The sequence below is a fragment of the Strigops habroptila genome, chromosome 4, assembly GCF_004027225.2.
Source record: "Strigops habroptila isolate Jane chromosome 4, bStrHab1.2.pri, whole genome shotgun sequence".
In the NCBI taxonomy this organism is placed as follows: domain Eukaryota; kingdom Metazoa; phylum Chordata; class Aves; order Psittaciformes; family Psittacidae; genus Strigops; species Strigops habroptila.
This window is the reverse complement of record NC_046358.1, coordinates 57,048,794-57,061,194: the sequence shown is the minus strand read 5'-3', so window position 1 is coordinate 57,061,194 and position 12,401 is coordinate 57,048,794. Positions and strand designations below refer to the sequence as shown.

Below are 12,401 nucleotides of genomic sequence, written 5' to 3'. Positions count from 1 at the left end.
AGTGTAACTAATAAAATCAAGAAAGAATAGTGTAGCACAATTTATCTCCTTTGGTAGGAGGAAGCATCAGGAGGAATTTAATTCTTGAGAAGTGGTGACCATTTTGCTTTTCATCCTAAGGCTTTTCTTACATTGCAAGAGATTTTCCAAGATGAGAATGAATCTTTAGTCGAACTACAGGGCATCAAACTACAAGCTGAGGGAAATGGAGAAATAACATGACAACACTGCCAGTTCTTTTTGCAAGAGACCTGCAGCACGTCATTGCAAATGAGATGTCAATCCTGTAATTAGCAATTCACTCAGTATTAATTGTGTGTATGTTACTGCACATCAATCACTGTCATTTCCATGTAGTCAGGATGTTTTCTAGAACCTAATTTGTAAACAATATGCAAAAGTTTAACCCTCTTTAAATGAAAATTGTCAAACATCTAGACAACCTTCAGTGAACACAGAAACCTATGTGCAATTTGGCTCCTAAGTAGGAAAAGGGAATGTTTTAGCTATTTGTTTCTACAAATAGACTTTTAAAATCCTAGTAGGTCCTAAGGGAAAAACAAGCATGCATTAAAGGCTATTAGTCCACACCCAAAACCAGTGTAACCAACATGTAACACTTACTTTCTTGTCAAGGATAACACAAAACTGAAAAAGCAGGGGTATGAAGTTGAAAGTCAAAACTCATTCCAGCAATTCATATTTTATGAAGCAATATCTATTCTTGATTTAAGATGTGTCCAGTGAAGCATAATCCATGGCTTCCCTGGCAAAAGGGGAGGTCCAATTGTTAAAGAAATATTTAATTCCCCGATTCCCAATTTGTCAACTGCAAACATCAGAACTTGCTTTGATTTTCATCTGATAGATTTCAGAAAACCCTCCATAGGAAAATTATATTTCTAACATATTATGAGAACATATAAATTATATTTCTCATATAATGACTACTACAACCACCCTTTCACCTTAAATTTGATAGATTAAGTAGACTGAGCTCCCGGAACTCTTCCTTTTTAATACATTTTTTCCTATGCTTTAATTATTCCACTGGCTCTTCTCATCGGTGATCAACAACCTTGCTGAACTGTGAACATTAGTCTTCCACTGAGAGACCTCTGAAAGTCTCTCAAATAAAACAAAATAAAACAAAACTTATCCTTAATATTCTCAGGATTGCATTAAAACCTTTGCGGCAAATTACATTCTTTCTCTCCTACACCATAACTCCTTCTGACTCAAAATGAATTGCTCATCCACTGCTTGTAAGCCACTTAGATCCTATGCTTAATATGGTCAGCAGGTTCCTTAGGTGTTTCTCACTGTGAAATTCATAAACACTGAAGCACAACAACCATCAGAAAAATTTTTCTGTGGCTAAAAGAACGTCATGAAATGAAATGAATCACAAACTGTGACTCTGTCTTCAGTCTGTCTCTTCTGGAGGGCTCAGCCCAGACCACAAACTGTAACTCTTGCATGAAGCTGCCAAAAATGCAAACTCCAAACTGCCTACCAGCTTCCTTTTCACTTAAATCCAAGCTTAATCTAAAAAGCATATGCAATGTACAGTTTAGGCATGGTTTGCAGAGTTTTCAGGTCAACTGCTTATTTACAAGTCAAGCTTTTAAATAATCTATTAATTTTATGACAGAAAATACCTATGTATAAAAGTTGCCAGAAACAGAGGGGCATCTTTTCATGCGTGGTATTGTTTTTCAATACCTTATGCCCTTTCTTCACTCCCAGTTCAGGACTCACAAGCCATCAGGTTAAAAATGCTACCTAGAAATACTCACACCTCACCGGCTTCAAAGACAGAATGAAGGTGATGCACCTCACTGGGCCTTTAAAACATGGGATTTTTGTTTTAGCGATATACATTTTCTTTTGACAACCTAGCAGATATGCAAAGACTGAAAGCTGTGTTGTATCTGCTTAAAGTATAACAAATGTACAATATTCATGAACACCACTGCCATTATAATAAGAAGGCGCTCATACAAAGGAGACTACATACCAAGAGTTCAGTGTATAGAAGCTTTCACCACAGGCCTAAACTCTGAATTCTTCACATGTAAATACAACATTCTCTTAATTAAATGGTTAGTACTGTACGAATGAAATTAACATTAATCTGAGATTAGGAAACAGATCAAGGCACATGTCACAAAGTTAGAATAAAGAGGTACTGGATACATTCACAAAAACAAAACTAAGATTTGAAGGGGGATGGCTACAGCTGAAGTACCCAGCTCCCACCAAGGCTCATGACTTTCTCCATTACCTATATCTGGAACATATATGCATTTCACATCAACACAGGTGGTTCTGTGGCATTTCTCCAAAGAGGCCGTTCTTTGCAGAAGGAACAATCTCCTTGATCATGCACATAGCTAATGAATGAAAAAGGATAGAGCCTTCCACAAAAGAATAAAATCTATCCACACTGACACCTTGCATTATACTCGCATATATTCTAGAAAGAAAGACACAGAATATAAAACTTAGTATGAGACGAGTAAAGTACATTCCCAACTAAGGGATAGGAACATATTCATTTAACTTAAATATTTTGTATTCTGATATGCATATATATTTTACACCAGTTTTTACTGTTACCTACAAATAACTAATGATTTACTTATAAAACACTCCTATAAACTTTGTAATCTATTTTAAAATATAGATAAAATAATGGAGGATATGGCTGTACTGATAAAATCAAAAAAGCTAAAAAAATTTTAATATTTAGGGGATTTACATGCAGAATTCATGGGAAGCAAGAAGACATATCAGATTAGTAATTTACCATGCATATTTTTTACACTAGAAGTAGTATTGCAAAACAAAAGGCCCTCAAGGAAGCCTGAGCCAGTTCTAGATCCTGGAGTAGCTGTTTAGGAAGATACTTAACCATGTGGTTGGCTTCCAGCATGATTAGTCTTATTACTTTCAATGGAACTATTCAAAGGCTTCAACTAGGCTTCCTGAATGAGAGTATGTTCACACAAAGTAAAAGGGGAAATAAAAAATAGAAAATCACTGCCTTCCAGAGTATCACTTGTTCACAAAAGTCATTAAACTAGTATTTTGCTATTACAGCCTCTGCAACTGGCTGGCCTCAAAGAGCAATAAAGTAATCTCACCCCACTGAGCTTAAAGCAACCTCTCATCTCTCCTTTAATTTTATTTTTTTTTTTTGCAAAATTTTTTTATCTATTATGACTGGATTTCTAGCATTAACCCTACTTCTTACTTTGGCCTCTTTTACTCAGAGGATGGATCTCCACTGAGAATTAGCCTTCTCATGATTCAGAGCTGTTTCTGACCAACATCTCAAGAGAGCTAAAAATACTACAATGAAATTCTGCTCTTCTCAAATTATGGGCACTAAAAGGAGTCAAGACTTTACACAAGATTTGTTCACTCTGCCCCCGAAGTCGCCCATATACCGATGTCCGGCCATGCGTATGTTACTAAGTGAAAAGTCTGGTACACACCTGGTTGTTGCTTTGATATGCCAGGATCCATCAGCAGAACTGTGATATCACCTCCAGATATCATCTCCATGCTTCCACCCCCTCCTCCAAAATTAGAAAAGTAGCTTTTGTTCTTTTGTGGGTTAGAATACATGCTGTTCCACAAGCCACAAAAATACTATCTCCAAATTGCTCACCTCAGACAGGAATATCAGAAATCCACTAAGGCAAATTCTTCCTTGAGTTCAGATTAAATTCCACGAGATAGAAATATTAACATTCTGCTGCAAGTGTAAAGACAGCTTTCCAAGGAACTAGAAGACTCACCTGGAACATAATAAAAGTGAACAATAAGCTATTAAAATGTCCTGGAAATTTGTAGCAGCTACTTTACATGGATGCTGTGGTATTAATAATCCAGCCTCGCATATAGAGTTAAGCGATGTTGCACACTGCTTTGCAACATTTCTGCTTCAACAACCTTGTCTGCATAAGCTGAAGTTGACATTGGAGCTAACAAAAAACTTTTAAAGCAAAGGTTTGTGATGAGCTTTTGTATCCAGCTGCACAAACAAATACAATAACAGATGGAGGATTACTAAAGAGTAGAAGAGAATGAGTTTTCCACGTCATTATCTTTCAGAAATGAGGAGTACCAAACAACACCTATTCCATTACACGTCTGGCGCAATGGGCTTCTGTCTTTGGGCCAGATGTGATTTGCTTTTTAAAGAAAAGTGGAAATCTAATTAGAATATACTGTGGATAGACTGACCTTACACTCATCTGAGTTTTCATTAAAGTAGCTATATAAAGCACTTGATATGTTGCAGGCTGCAGCTGTCAGCTTCAAGAGCTACTTCTGAAAGCCCTAAAGAATTAATCGCAAGGTAATGATCGCAGCAATGTGGTTAGTGCAGCTTGCAGTTCCATTGCAAGAATAACTATTTAATTACCAACAGTTAAAAAAGGCTGCTCCTACAGACTCAAATTCGAGTCAAATTCGACGAACTGTTAAGCACCCACAATTCCTATTAATTTCAGAGGACTTTGCAAGTATTTATCACCACCCAGGATTTCACCTAGTAATTGGATTTTTTTAAACCAATACTTCCTTCTGAAGCACCTGGAGTAGGGCACCTGATAAAGTAATTTTCTTTTCTTTTTTTTTTTTTTAAGGGGCATTTGCTTTTTAAAAATGTTTACTTTAAACAGCCTGCATGTCTTCATTTACAAATGCACTATATTTTTTTGACAATTACGTCAATATGTCTCATCTGCTGATTTTGCCCTTCATTATACAAAATGCCTTGAGAGGATGTCACAAAAAGAACTAAGTACAGAGTATTTGCCAGTTCATCTCCCAATTAAATTCATAGCTTTAGGAATCCAGACCTTTTCCTTGATCTGACAGGTAGCAGAATAAAGCAGCTGTATTTTAGGCGTTGTCTGTCATGTTCTATCTGACGAAGACATTTACATACCTCAACAATGCCAAGAACACAGGCTTCCAAATTCATATACAAAATGGTCGCTTTCATTAATCACTGACTAACTAGGCAGCAATCCAGAAGAGTAGATCGCTCTAAGAGCTTGATACCAACTGAACATCCATCAACAGATTTCTAATATATCTGAGAACATTTTGTAGTTCCACTAAAAATTTCAGCTGCAGAAATGTCAAGAAGAGATTGTAATAATGAATAATTATTTGTTTTTACTGCCAACGAGTTAATATACTAATGGATCTCTGTGTTATTCCTCACTTGCAAGCTAACTGGTTGTTAATGCATGTTTTTATGCGGTAACATTACTCAAACTCCAAAACATGACATTACTTTTAGGAAGGAGATTCTAATACTTTGCTGAGTAAAAACACTGTAGTGTAGAATGAATGCTACCCGTTCTTTTATTGCAACATTGCAGTTCTGCAGATAGCTGTTTTAAAAGCTGGTGTCTCATGAATACTGAGTTTCTAAATTAAGATGTATACTGGAACTGAATGCAGAAACATGAGAAAAGCATGCAAGAAGAATTTATTTGTTCTGTTTTCCATACAGAAAGGCTCAAAAGAGATGGAATAATCATCACTGTCACTGTAAGTCCTTTAGCAGCACATACAGTGTCCCATAGTAGAGGCAGATGAGCCTAAACAAGAAATACAAAATTGTCCATGTAGGTATGAGTGATACAAAACTTCTGCCAGATGCACAATGACATTCACCTGTTCAGCAGGTCTGCAGCTTCATTCTTCAAGAAAGCCTCTTTCTTGAACAAACCAGGCCACTGCCATTGAAAAAGGTTTATTATGCTGTCCCTAACACTAGCACTTCACTGCTGCCTGTTGGTGGTTATGGGCACAGAACATTAACTAGAAGTTTGCCCTCCATCTCTTTGCTAGATAAAAAGCTGGCTAGATGTCCAAGCCCTAAGAGTGGTAGTGAATGGATTTAAATTCAGTTGGCAGTTGGTCACAAGTGGTGTTCCCCAGGGCTCAGGATTGGGGTTAGTTCTGTTTAATATCTATCAATGACCTGGACAAGGCGATCAAGTGCACCCTCAGTAAGCCTGCAAAGGATACCAGGCTGGGTGAGAGTGTTGATCTGCTTGAGGTAGGAAGGCTCTGCAGAGGGATCTGAACAGGCTGGATTGGTGGGCCAAGGCCAGTGGTATGAGGTTCAACAAGGCTCAGTGCCGGGTCCTGCATTTGGGTCACAACAACCCCTTGCAACTCTCCAGGCTTGGGGAGGAGTGGCTGGAAAGCTGTTCAGCGGAAAAAGACCTGGGGGTGCTGACTGACTGCTGTTGAACATGAGCCAGGTTGTGCCCAGGCAGCCAATGCAGCCAACAGCATCCTGGCATGTATCAGAAATAGTGTGGCCACCACAGCTAGGGAAGGGATTGTCCCCCTGTACTCACAGTGGTGAGGCCACAGACCTTGAATACTGTGCTCAGTTCTGGGCCCCTCACTACAAGAAATACATTGAGGTACTGGAGCTTGTCCAAAGAAGGGCAACAAAGCTGGTGAAGGGTCTGGAGAACAAGTCTGATGAGGAACGGCTGAGGGAACTGGGGTTGTTTAGTTTGGAGAAGAGAAGGCTCAGGGGAGATCGTATCACTCTCTACAACTACCTGAAAGGAGGATGGAGTGAGCTGGGTGTTGGTCTCTTCTCCCACATAACAAGTCATAGGATGAGAAGAAACAGCCCCAAGTTGTGCCAGGGAAGGTTTGGATTGGATATTAGGAAAAATGTTGATTTTGACAACTTGAAAGGGTTGTCAAGCATTGGAATAGGCTGCCCCCGGAAGTGGTTGTGTCAACATCCCTGGAGGTATTTAAAAGACATGTAGATGTGGCACTTAGGGACATGGTTTAGTGGTGGACTTGGCAGCATTAGGTTTACAGTTGGACTCAATGATTTTAAAGGTGTTTTCCAACCTAAATGATTCTCACATTATATGAATCAGAATTGCCTTCAGTGTTATCCTTAACGTACTGTTTTTGATAACTATGCTGCCTCTTCATATCCATAAATCAACAGCTGCTTGCACCTTTATGTGTTAGCATATTTTCCTGTACTATATTCTTCTGCACTGATACCTCATATGCTTCATTTCCATCAACCAAAGTAATAAACTACAGCCACCTGAAATATAAAACAAGCAACATTTGTGTGTCTCGGAGCAATTATGATACATACTTTCAAGTAGCCACCAATCTAGCCAGCATAGCTAGTTTGGCTGAGGTAATACAGGATCTAAGTCTTGCTTGGTGATGATGTGAAACACCTCACAAAGGTGCTACAAGGAAAGGAAAGGGAAAGGGAAGGAAAGGAAAGGAAAGGAAAGGAAAGGAAAGGAAAGGAAAGGAAAGGAAAGGAAAGGAAAGGAAAGGAAAGGAAAGGAAAGGAAAGGAAAGGAAAGGAAAGGAAAGGAAAGGAAAGGAAAGGAAAGGAAAGGAAAGGAAAGGAAAGGAAAGGAAAGGAAGGATAAGTACAAGCTTGTCCGGCACAGACAACATAGGAATTCTAGGAACACAGTATTTCACTTGGGCAGTAATTTTCTCCATTACTGGGAGGTGACAGATACTTGCAAATCACTTTAGCTCTGATTAAAACCTGGTCTACCTCTTGATGGAAAACAAACAGATCTTTTATATTTTACATTTCTTTTTAATAAACACATGGAGTTTGTGCATGACTATAAGAATGATTAGATATGAACTGCAACTTAACTATACACCAAGAAAAAATGAGTAGTCAAGAAAGGGAAAACACTAGAGCCTTAACTTCATCTTCCCATTGCAGACTAGTACAGAAATGTCCTAATTTGCAGATTTTACAGGCCAGAAATTAATGAGCCACATAGGGACCGAGGACTGGTTCTTCAGAGAACACATGGCTTGTTTGGCAGACCTGCTGTGTAGCACAGCTCTTGCATCACATACCTTCTGCTTTAGTTCAAGCCTCACAGGACAGTCCAGTCCATCTAATAGTGAGGAAAACCAACATTTTCCCCAGTAAGTGGCAAAAATTATTCTAATTGCCAGCAAAATAAACCAGCAAGTTTTTCAGCCCTGTTGCACCTTCTTAATAAAATCACAGGCAGCTCTGCAGGGGCAATTTTGCTCATCTTTTTTAGAAGCACTGAATAATCTTCATATTCCTCCTGTGAGCAGGAAACTATTAGTATCTGCCAATTAAAACCAGTACAGAAATAGAGGCATGGAGAAGCTGTAAGAGCACAGTTCAGACATTCTGACTCAGTAAGACTGCCCACACATTCTTGAGCTAGAGAATGTTTTTCTTCATTCGAAGTTCTGCTTTTTCCCTGTGCTTTGCTAAGAGCCAGTGCAATTTTTATAAAGATGGGATTCTTACTCCTCTTCCTAACGCAATTGATGGTAACAAATAGGTAGGGAGAAAAAACAAAAGGCTCTGGGCAGCATTTGGAGCATCAGCTCTGTTTTGCCATCTTTTAAAACTCACTGATAAAGGTTGCCTGGCCAAACACCAAAGAGAAACTCAGCTGTGCCTTCTCTGGGAACACAGTGAATTCATTGCAGCTCAAGAACAAAAAATAGAAGAAATGGGGCATGCTCATCCCTGAGAATTATATCCATAAACATGTCTCAATGTACTGCTTCCTGCAATAAAGGACTTTATCCTATATCAAGTGCATCAGTACACTTGTACACATTGTACACAGTAGAGAGGAAATAGATGAGAATCCTTCAATATTTCCTGGATGCAGTATTTTGAAAGGTAAAAAATTAAGATAACTGCATGCAGTTCGGTTCTGAGAATCTATGGTCCATCATGCTAACCTGCTGTTCAGAAAAAAGCACTCATTAACACATACAAGTCAAATCTTGCCTGCCAGTTGTAAGGGAAGTAGGGGAACAGGGAGAAGGGAATAATTTTTTACTGTTGTATCCTGAATCACAGTCTTAGCACAGATGGGAAAAAAAATTTAAGGTGAAAGCCAAATTTGCCTCCCCAAACTACAACTTCTGCCTTGCGGCGGAAAGAAAAAGAACAAGAGCTGAGATTACCTTCCTCTGGGTACAGATGTTCAGTCAGAACTTCATCACAGGCACTCACCCCTCCCATTGGAGGTTTTTCAGAGGCACCCAAGAGTGTTGGGGAGCACATCGAACTCATCCTGACTTATCATATTTCCCCAAACAGACAGAAGTGTGATCACTCTTTCATGGCTTTCACTTCTTTTTAACAAGAAACAGTTTTTCTACTTATCTTGACTAAAGTCAGAACAACTATTTTCCTACTCATGAAGGTGAGATCCTTCGTGATCATGAAAGTTAGGCCCAGGCTTGCTTCCACCTAGCGTGATCAGAGGTAATAGTGACAATCATTGAAGGGAAACACCCAGAAAACCTTCTGTTTAATCTAATTACAAATTTATCTTCCAAAAGCTTTTTTAAAATACCAAGAAACAGCTTGAAAACCTGCAGTCTGAAGATATTTGAGGATCCATGGACTATGTTTCAGGTCTGCAAGACATATGACCAAAGGAAACAAGCTTATGCCAGTAAGATTTAACTAATTACGACATAGACCATCACTGAAAAATGTTCAGAGGTATGTACACCTAAGAAGTTTGAAACTTTTATGTTAGGGTAGTTTTTCATCAAATAATGCTATTAGATATACAAATCACTGTATTTAAAGATGTATCAGGTCTTATTATTTTCATGCCAAGTTAGGTTACTTAAATTTTTCTTGCTTGCTGTGTCACCACAATTTTCCTTGCTGTATTTTAACATCCAAATGCTTTCAGAATGCATAGCAGATCCAGGTATTGTATGCAATTTCATAGATCACCAAAAAAAATAAATGTATGGTACTATAATGGAATCAGAGGAACAGCTGGAAGCTCCAACACTTACTTGAACATACAGCTAAGTTGGGAAGCATCTGGAAAGTTTCGTAAGTTGAGAAGAACGGTATTTTACCTAACAGGGAGAGGCAGTACTTTCCTCAAGAGCCTCACATCACATAGCAACCAGCACTGACCACACAGGATACACAGCATTGGTTAGTTACAACTCTGGCATGAAAAAGATCTGTCACCTGAAAATTGCTTTGGCATGCCCTTATTTTCAGTATTGTTTTCCAGAATGAATATTCAATCTTTCTTTCAAAATGAGAATGGAAGATAGACACACTGGGGGGTGCCTATCACAGGTTTCTTGTATTCTCTGCCTCCTATATTCGGGATATGTGTACCTTGAACTCCATGTCAGTCATTTACGTCTCTTCATGGAGCTATTCCTCAGAGGATTCAAACAAAGGCCATTTACACCAATCAACTCTCCTGGCCAGCTGCTATGCATGTTCCAAAGACATTCTTACATCCTAATGTTTTCTTGCAGAGTGTACCAACACAGAAATCACTGATAAATATATTAGAACTACAACTTAAGTCATTAAGGTGGCATTTCTCACTTTCTTTTGTAAGCTAGATCCTCAGCCACTAGCCAGGTAGGACATAGTCCTAAATTTGCTTTCTACTGCACTTGGCTTAGCTCTTTATGGTCTGGTATTAAAATCAGCTAGAAAAGAAATGTATTTGAAACTGCATAGGCAGAACTGGAACAATTCCATCAAGAATTCTTGAAGCAGGAAGTTTCATAGGGCATTCTGCCCTGATGCACATCTGTCAGATTCTGAGAAATGGAAAACAATAAAGTGTAAAACCAGAAGAATTTAGCATAAACTGTAATCTGTGTTTTAAAATGGAGTTCACAGTAACTAATCTTCAGCCTTAATGGGAATGCTTGTATTCACCGTGCAAAGAATTCTACCTCAGATGAAATTTGTGTTATTGCCTGGTTCTTGCAGATAGTGGAGTCTACTAAACAGTGGCAACACTGCATTTGTTTTCATGATTACTATAATAACAATGATATTTTTACAGAGATGCAGCATGAAAAGACACACTATTAGACTATTTTCTCAACATTTTTACTCAATTACTACACTAGCTAAGGTCTATGGGCTTTCTGTCTAAAGTAACAAATCACAAAATAATGTCCTCCTCTTTGGTCTCCCCATTTTCCTTCCCTGCCTGTTTATTTTAAGGTGAAGATACATTCAAGTATCTGCATTATGTATGTCATAAGCTATTTGAATGATAAACTTTTAACAGAAACCAGGATGGTCCAACAATCAAGGTTATAACTTACACTTCAGTGCTTATCAGCCTTACTATACCTTGAGCATCTAACTAGTCGGAACAAGGATGGTCTGACAAGTATCACAGCACGATAATGACCAGAAAAAACAGCATTAGTTGGTGATCCTCTACTTTAGTAAATTGGTAAATGGACTCATTAATTAATTACTGTTTACTTTATTGCACTAAGGCCACAAGCAAGTGAGCATTGCCCTGTAGAAGATATGTAGTACATTAACATCTCACAAAAGACAGTTCTCTCTCCTTAATTTGCAAAATGGGGCACAAAGTAGAAAACAGAAGAGACTTACTGAAGCCAAACAGCAGATGAATGACTGAAAAGATCCCAAGACTCCTAAACTCTAATTCATCAGAGTGCCTCCCAGATACAAGGTGCTCCAGATATTCTTCTATGACAATAAACTACCATCTCCAATCCCAGTACTAACATTAATCAATCAGTAAGAACAAACAAAACAAACAAATAAACCCCAATCACCTTCTAGAAATAAACTCTGAAAATGCATTGGGGAAATCTAGCAACATTTGTTTACAAGCAGCCAAAGTAAATGCTTTATGTAGTTCAGTCTGCAGCAAGATTGTGTTGTCTTTTTCTGCATAATAGTTTGCACAGCTACAATAACACTTACAAAGCGAAATGTGAATTGCCTATGTACATTTAGGCTAATTTATTGCTGAGAAACGTGTGCTCTGTTTACTATGAATTCCATGCTACCTTTTGGATTTGTTTGATACTGTGCTTTTGTTTGGTTAACGACATGTCCTCATCCTGTTCCTTTTGAAAAGAGTGATACATCGCAATGCAATAGACAAATACACAGTGAAGCTTGCAGACCTGTCCCAGGATGCCACAACACAGAGATGCTAAAAGTTTTACCATATAATTACTTTGAATGCTACTGGAATCCTAAGAACATACTTCACAGAACCTCCCTGACTGGAAAAACTGCTACAATTATCTTGAGGAAAGATTTTAAGAAAGCCTTTGAAACAGATTTGTTTTCCTTCCATAAAATTGGGAGGATCTCCTGAAACCATCCCCATATACTTAATGGGAAGGGCTTCCTTCCTCCAGTCATTCTCATCTGAATACCTGCCAGTGTCCTGCAGCTTTGACAACCATGTGTAGAAAAAGAAGCATCTGTCAGTCCTTTCTAAAACACTAGTTCAGTAGCCTGTCATGAGGTACAATAATCTCTG

At 38.4% G+C, this 12,401-nt stretch overlaps 1 long non-coding RNA gene across 2 annotated transcripts in view; it reads right to left on the bottom strand.

The window, feature by feature from the left end:
* LOC115607527 overlaps positions 1 to 12,401 on the bottom strand; it is a 121,373-nt gene that overhangs the window by 61,144 nt on the left and 47,828 nt on the right. The window contains exon 3 of one of the 2 annotated variants that reach the window (XR_003991258.1): positions 3,680 to 3,809. The exons of the other annotated variant lie outside the window; for it this stretch is intronic. This is a non-coding gene — a long non-coding RNA (uncharacterized LOC115607527). The remainder of the gene's footprint in view (positions 1 to 3,679; positions 3,810 to 12,401) is intronic. 2 annotated transcript variants of the gene reach the window in all.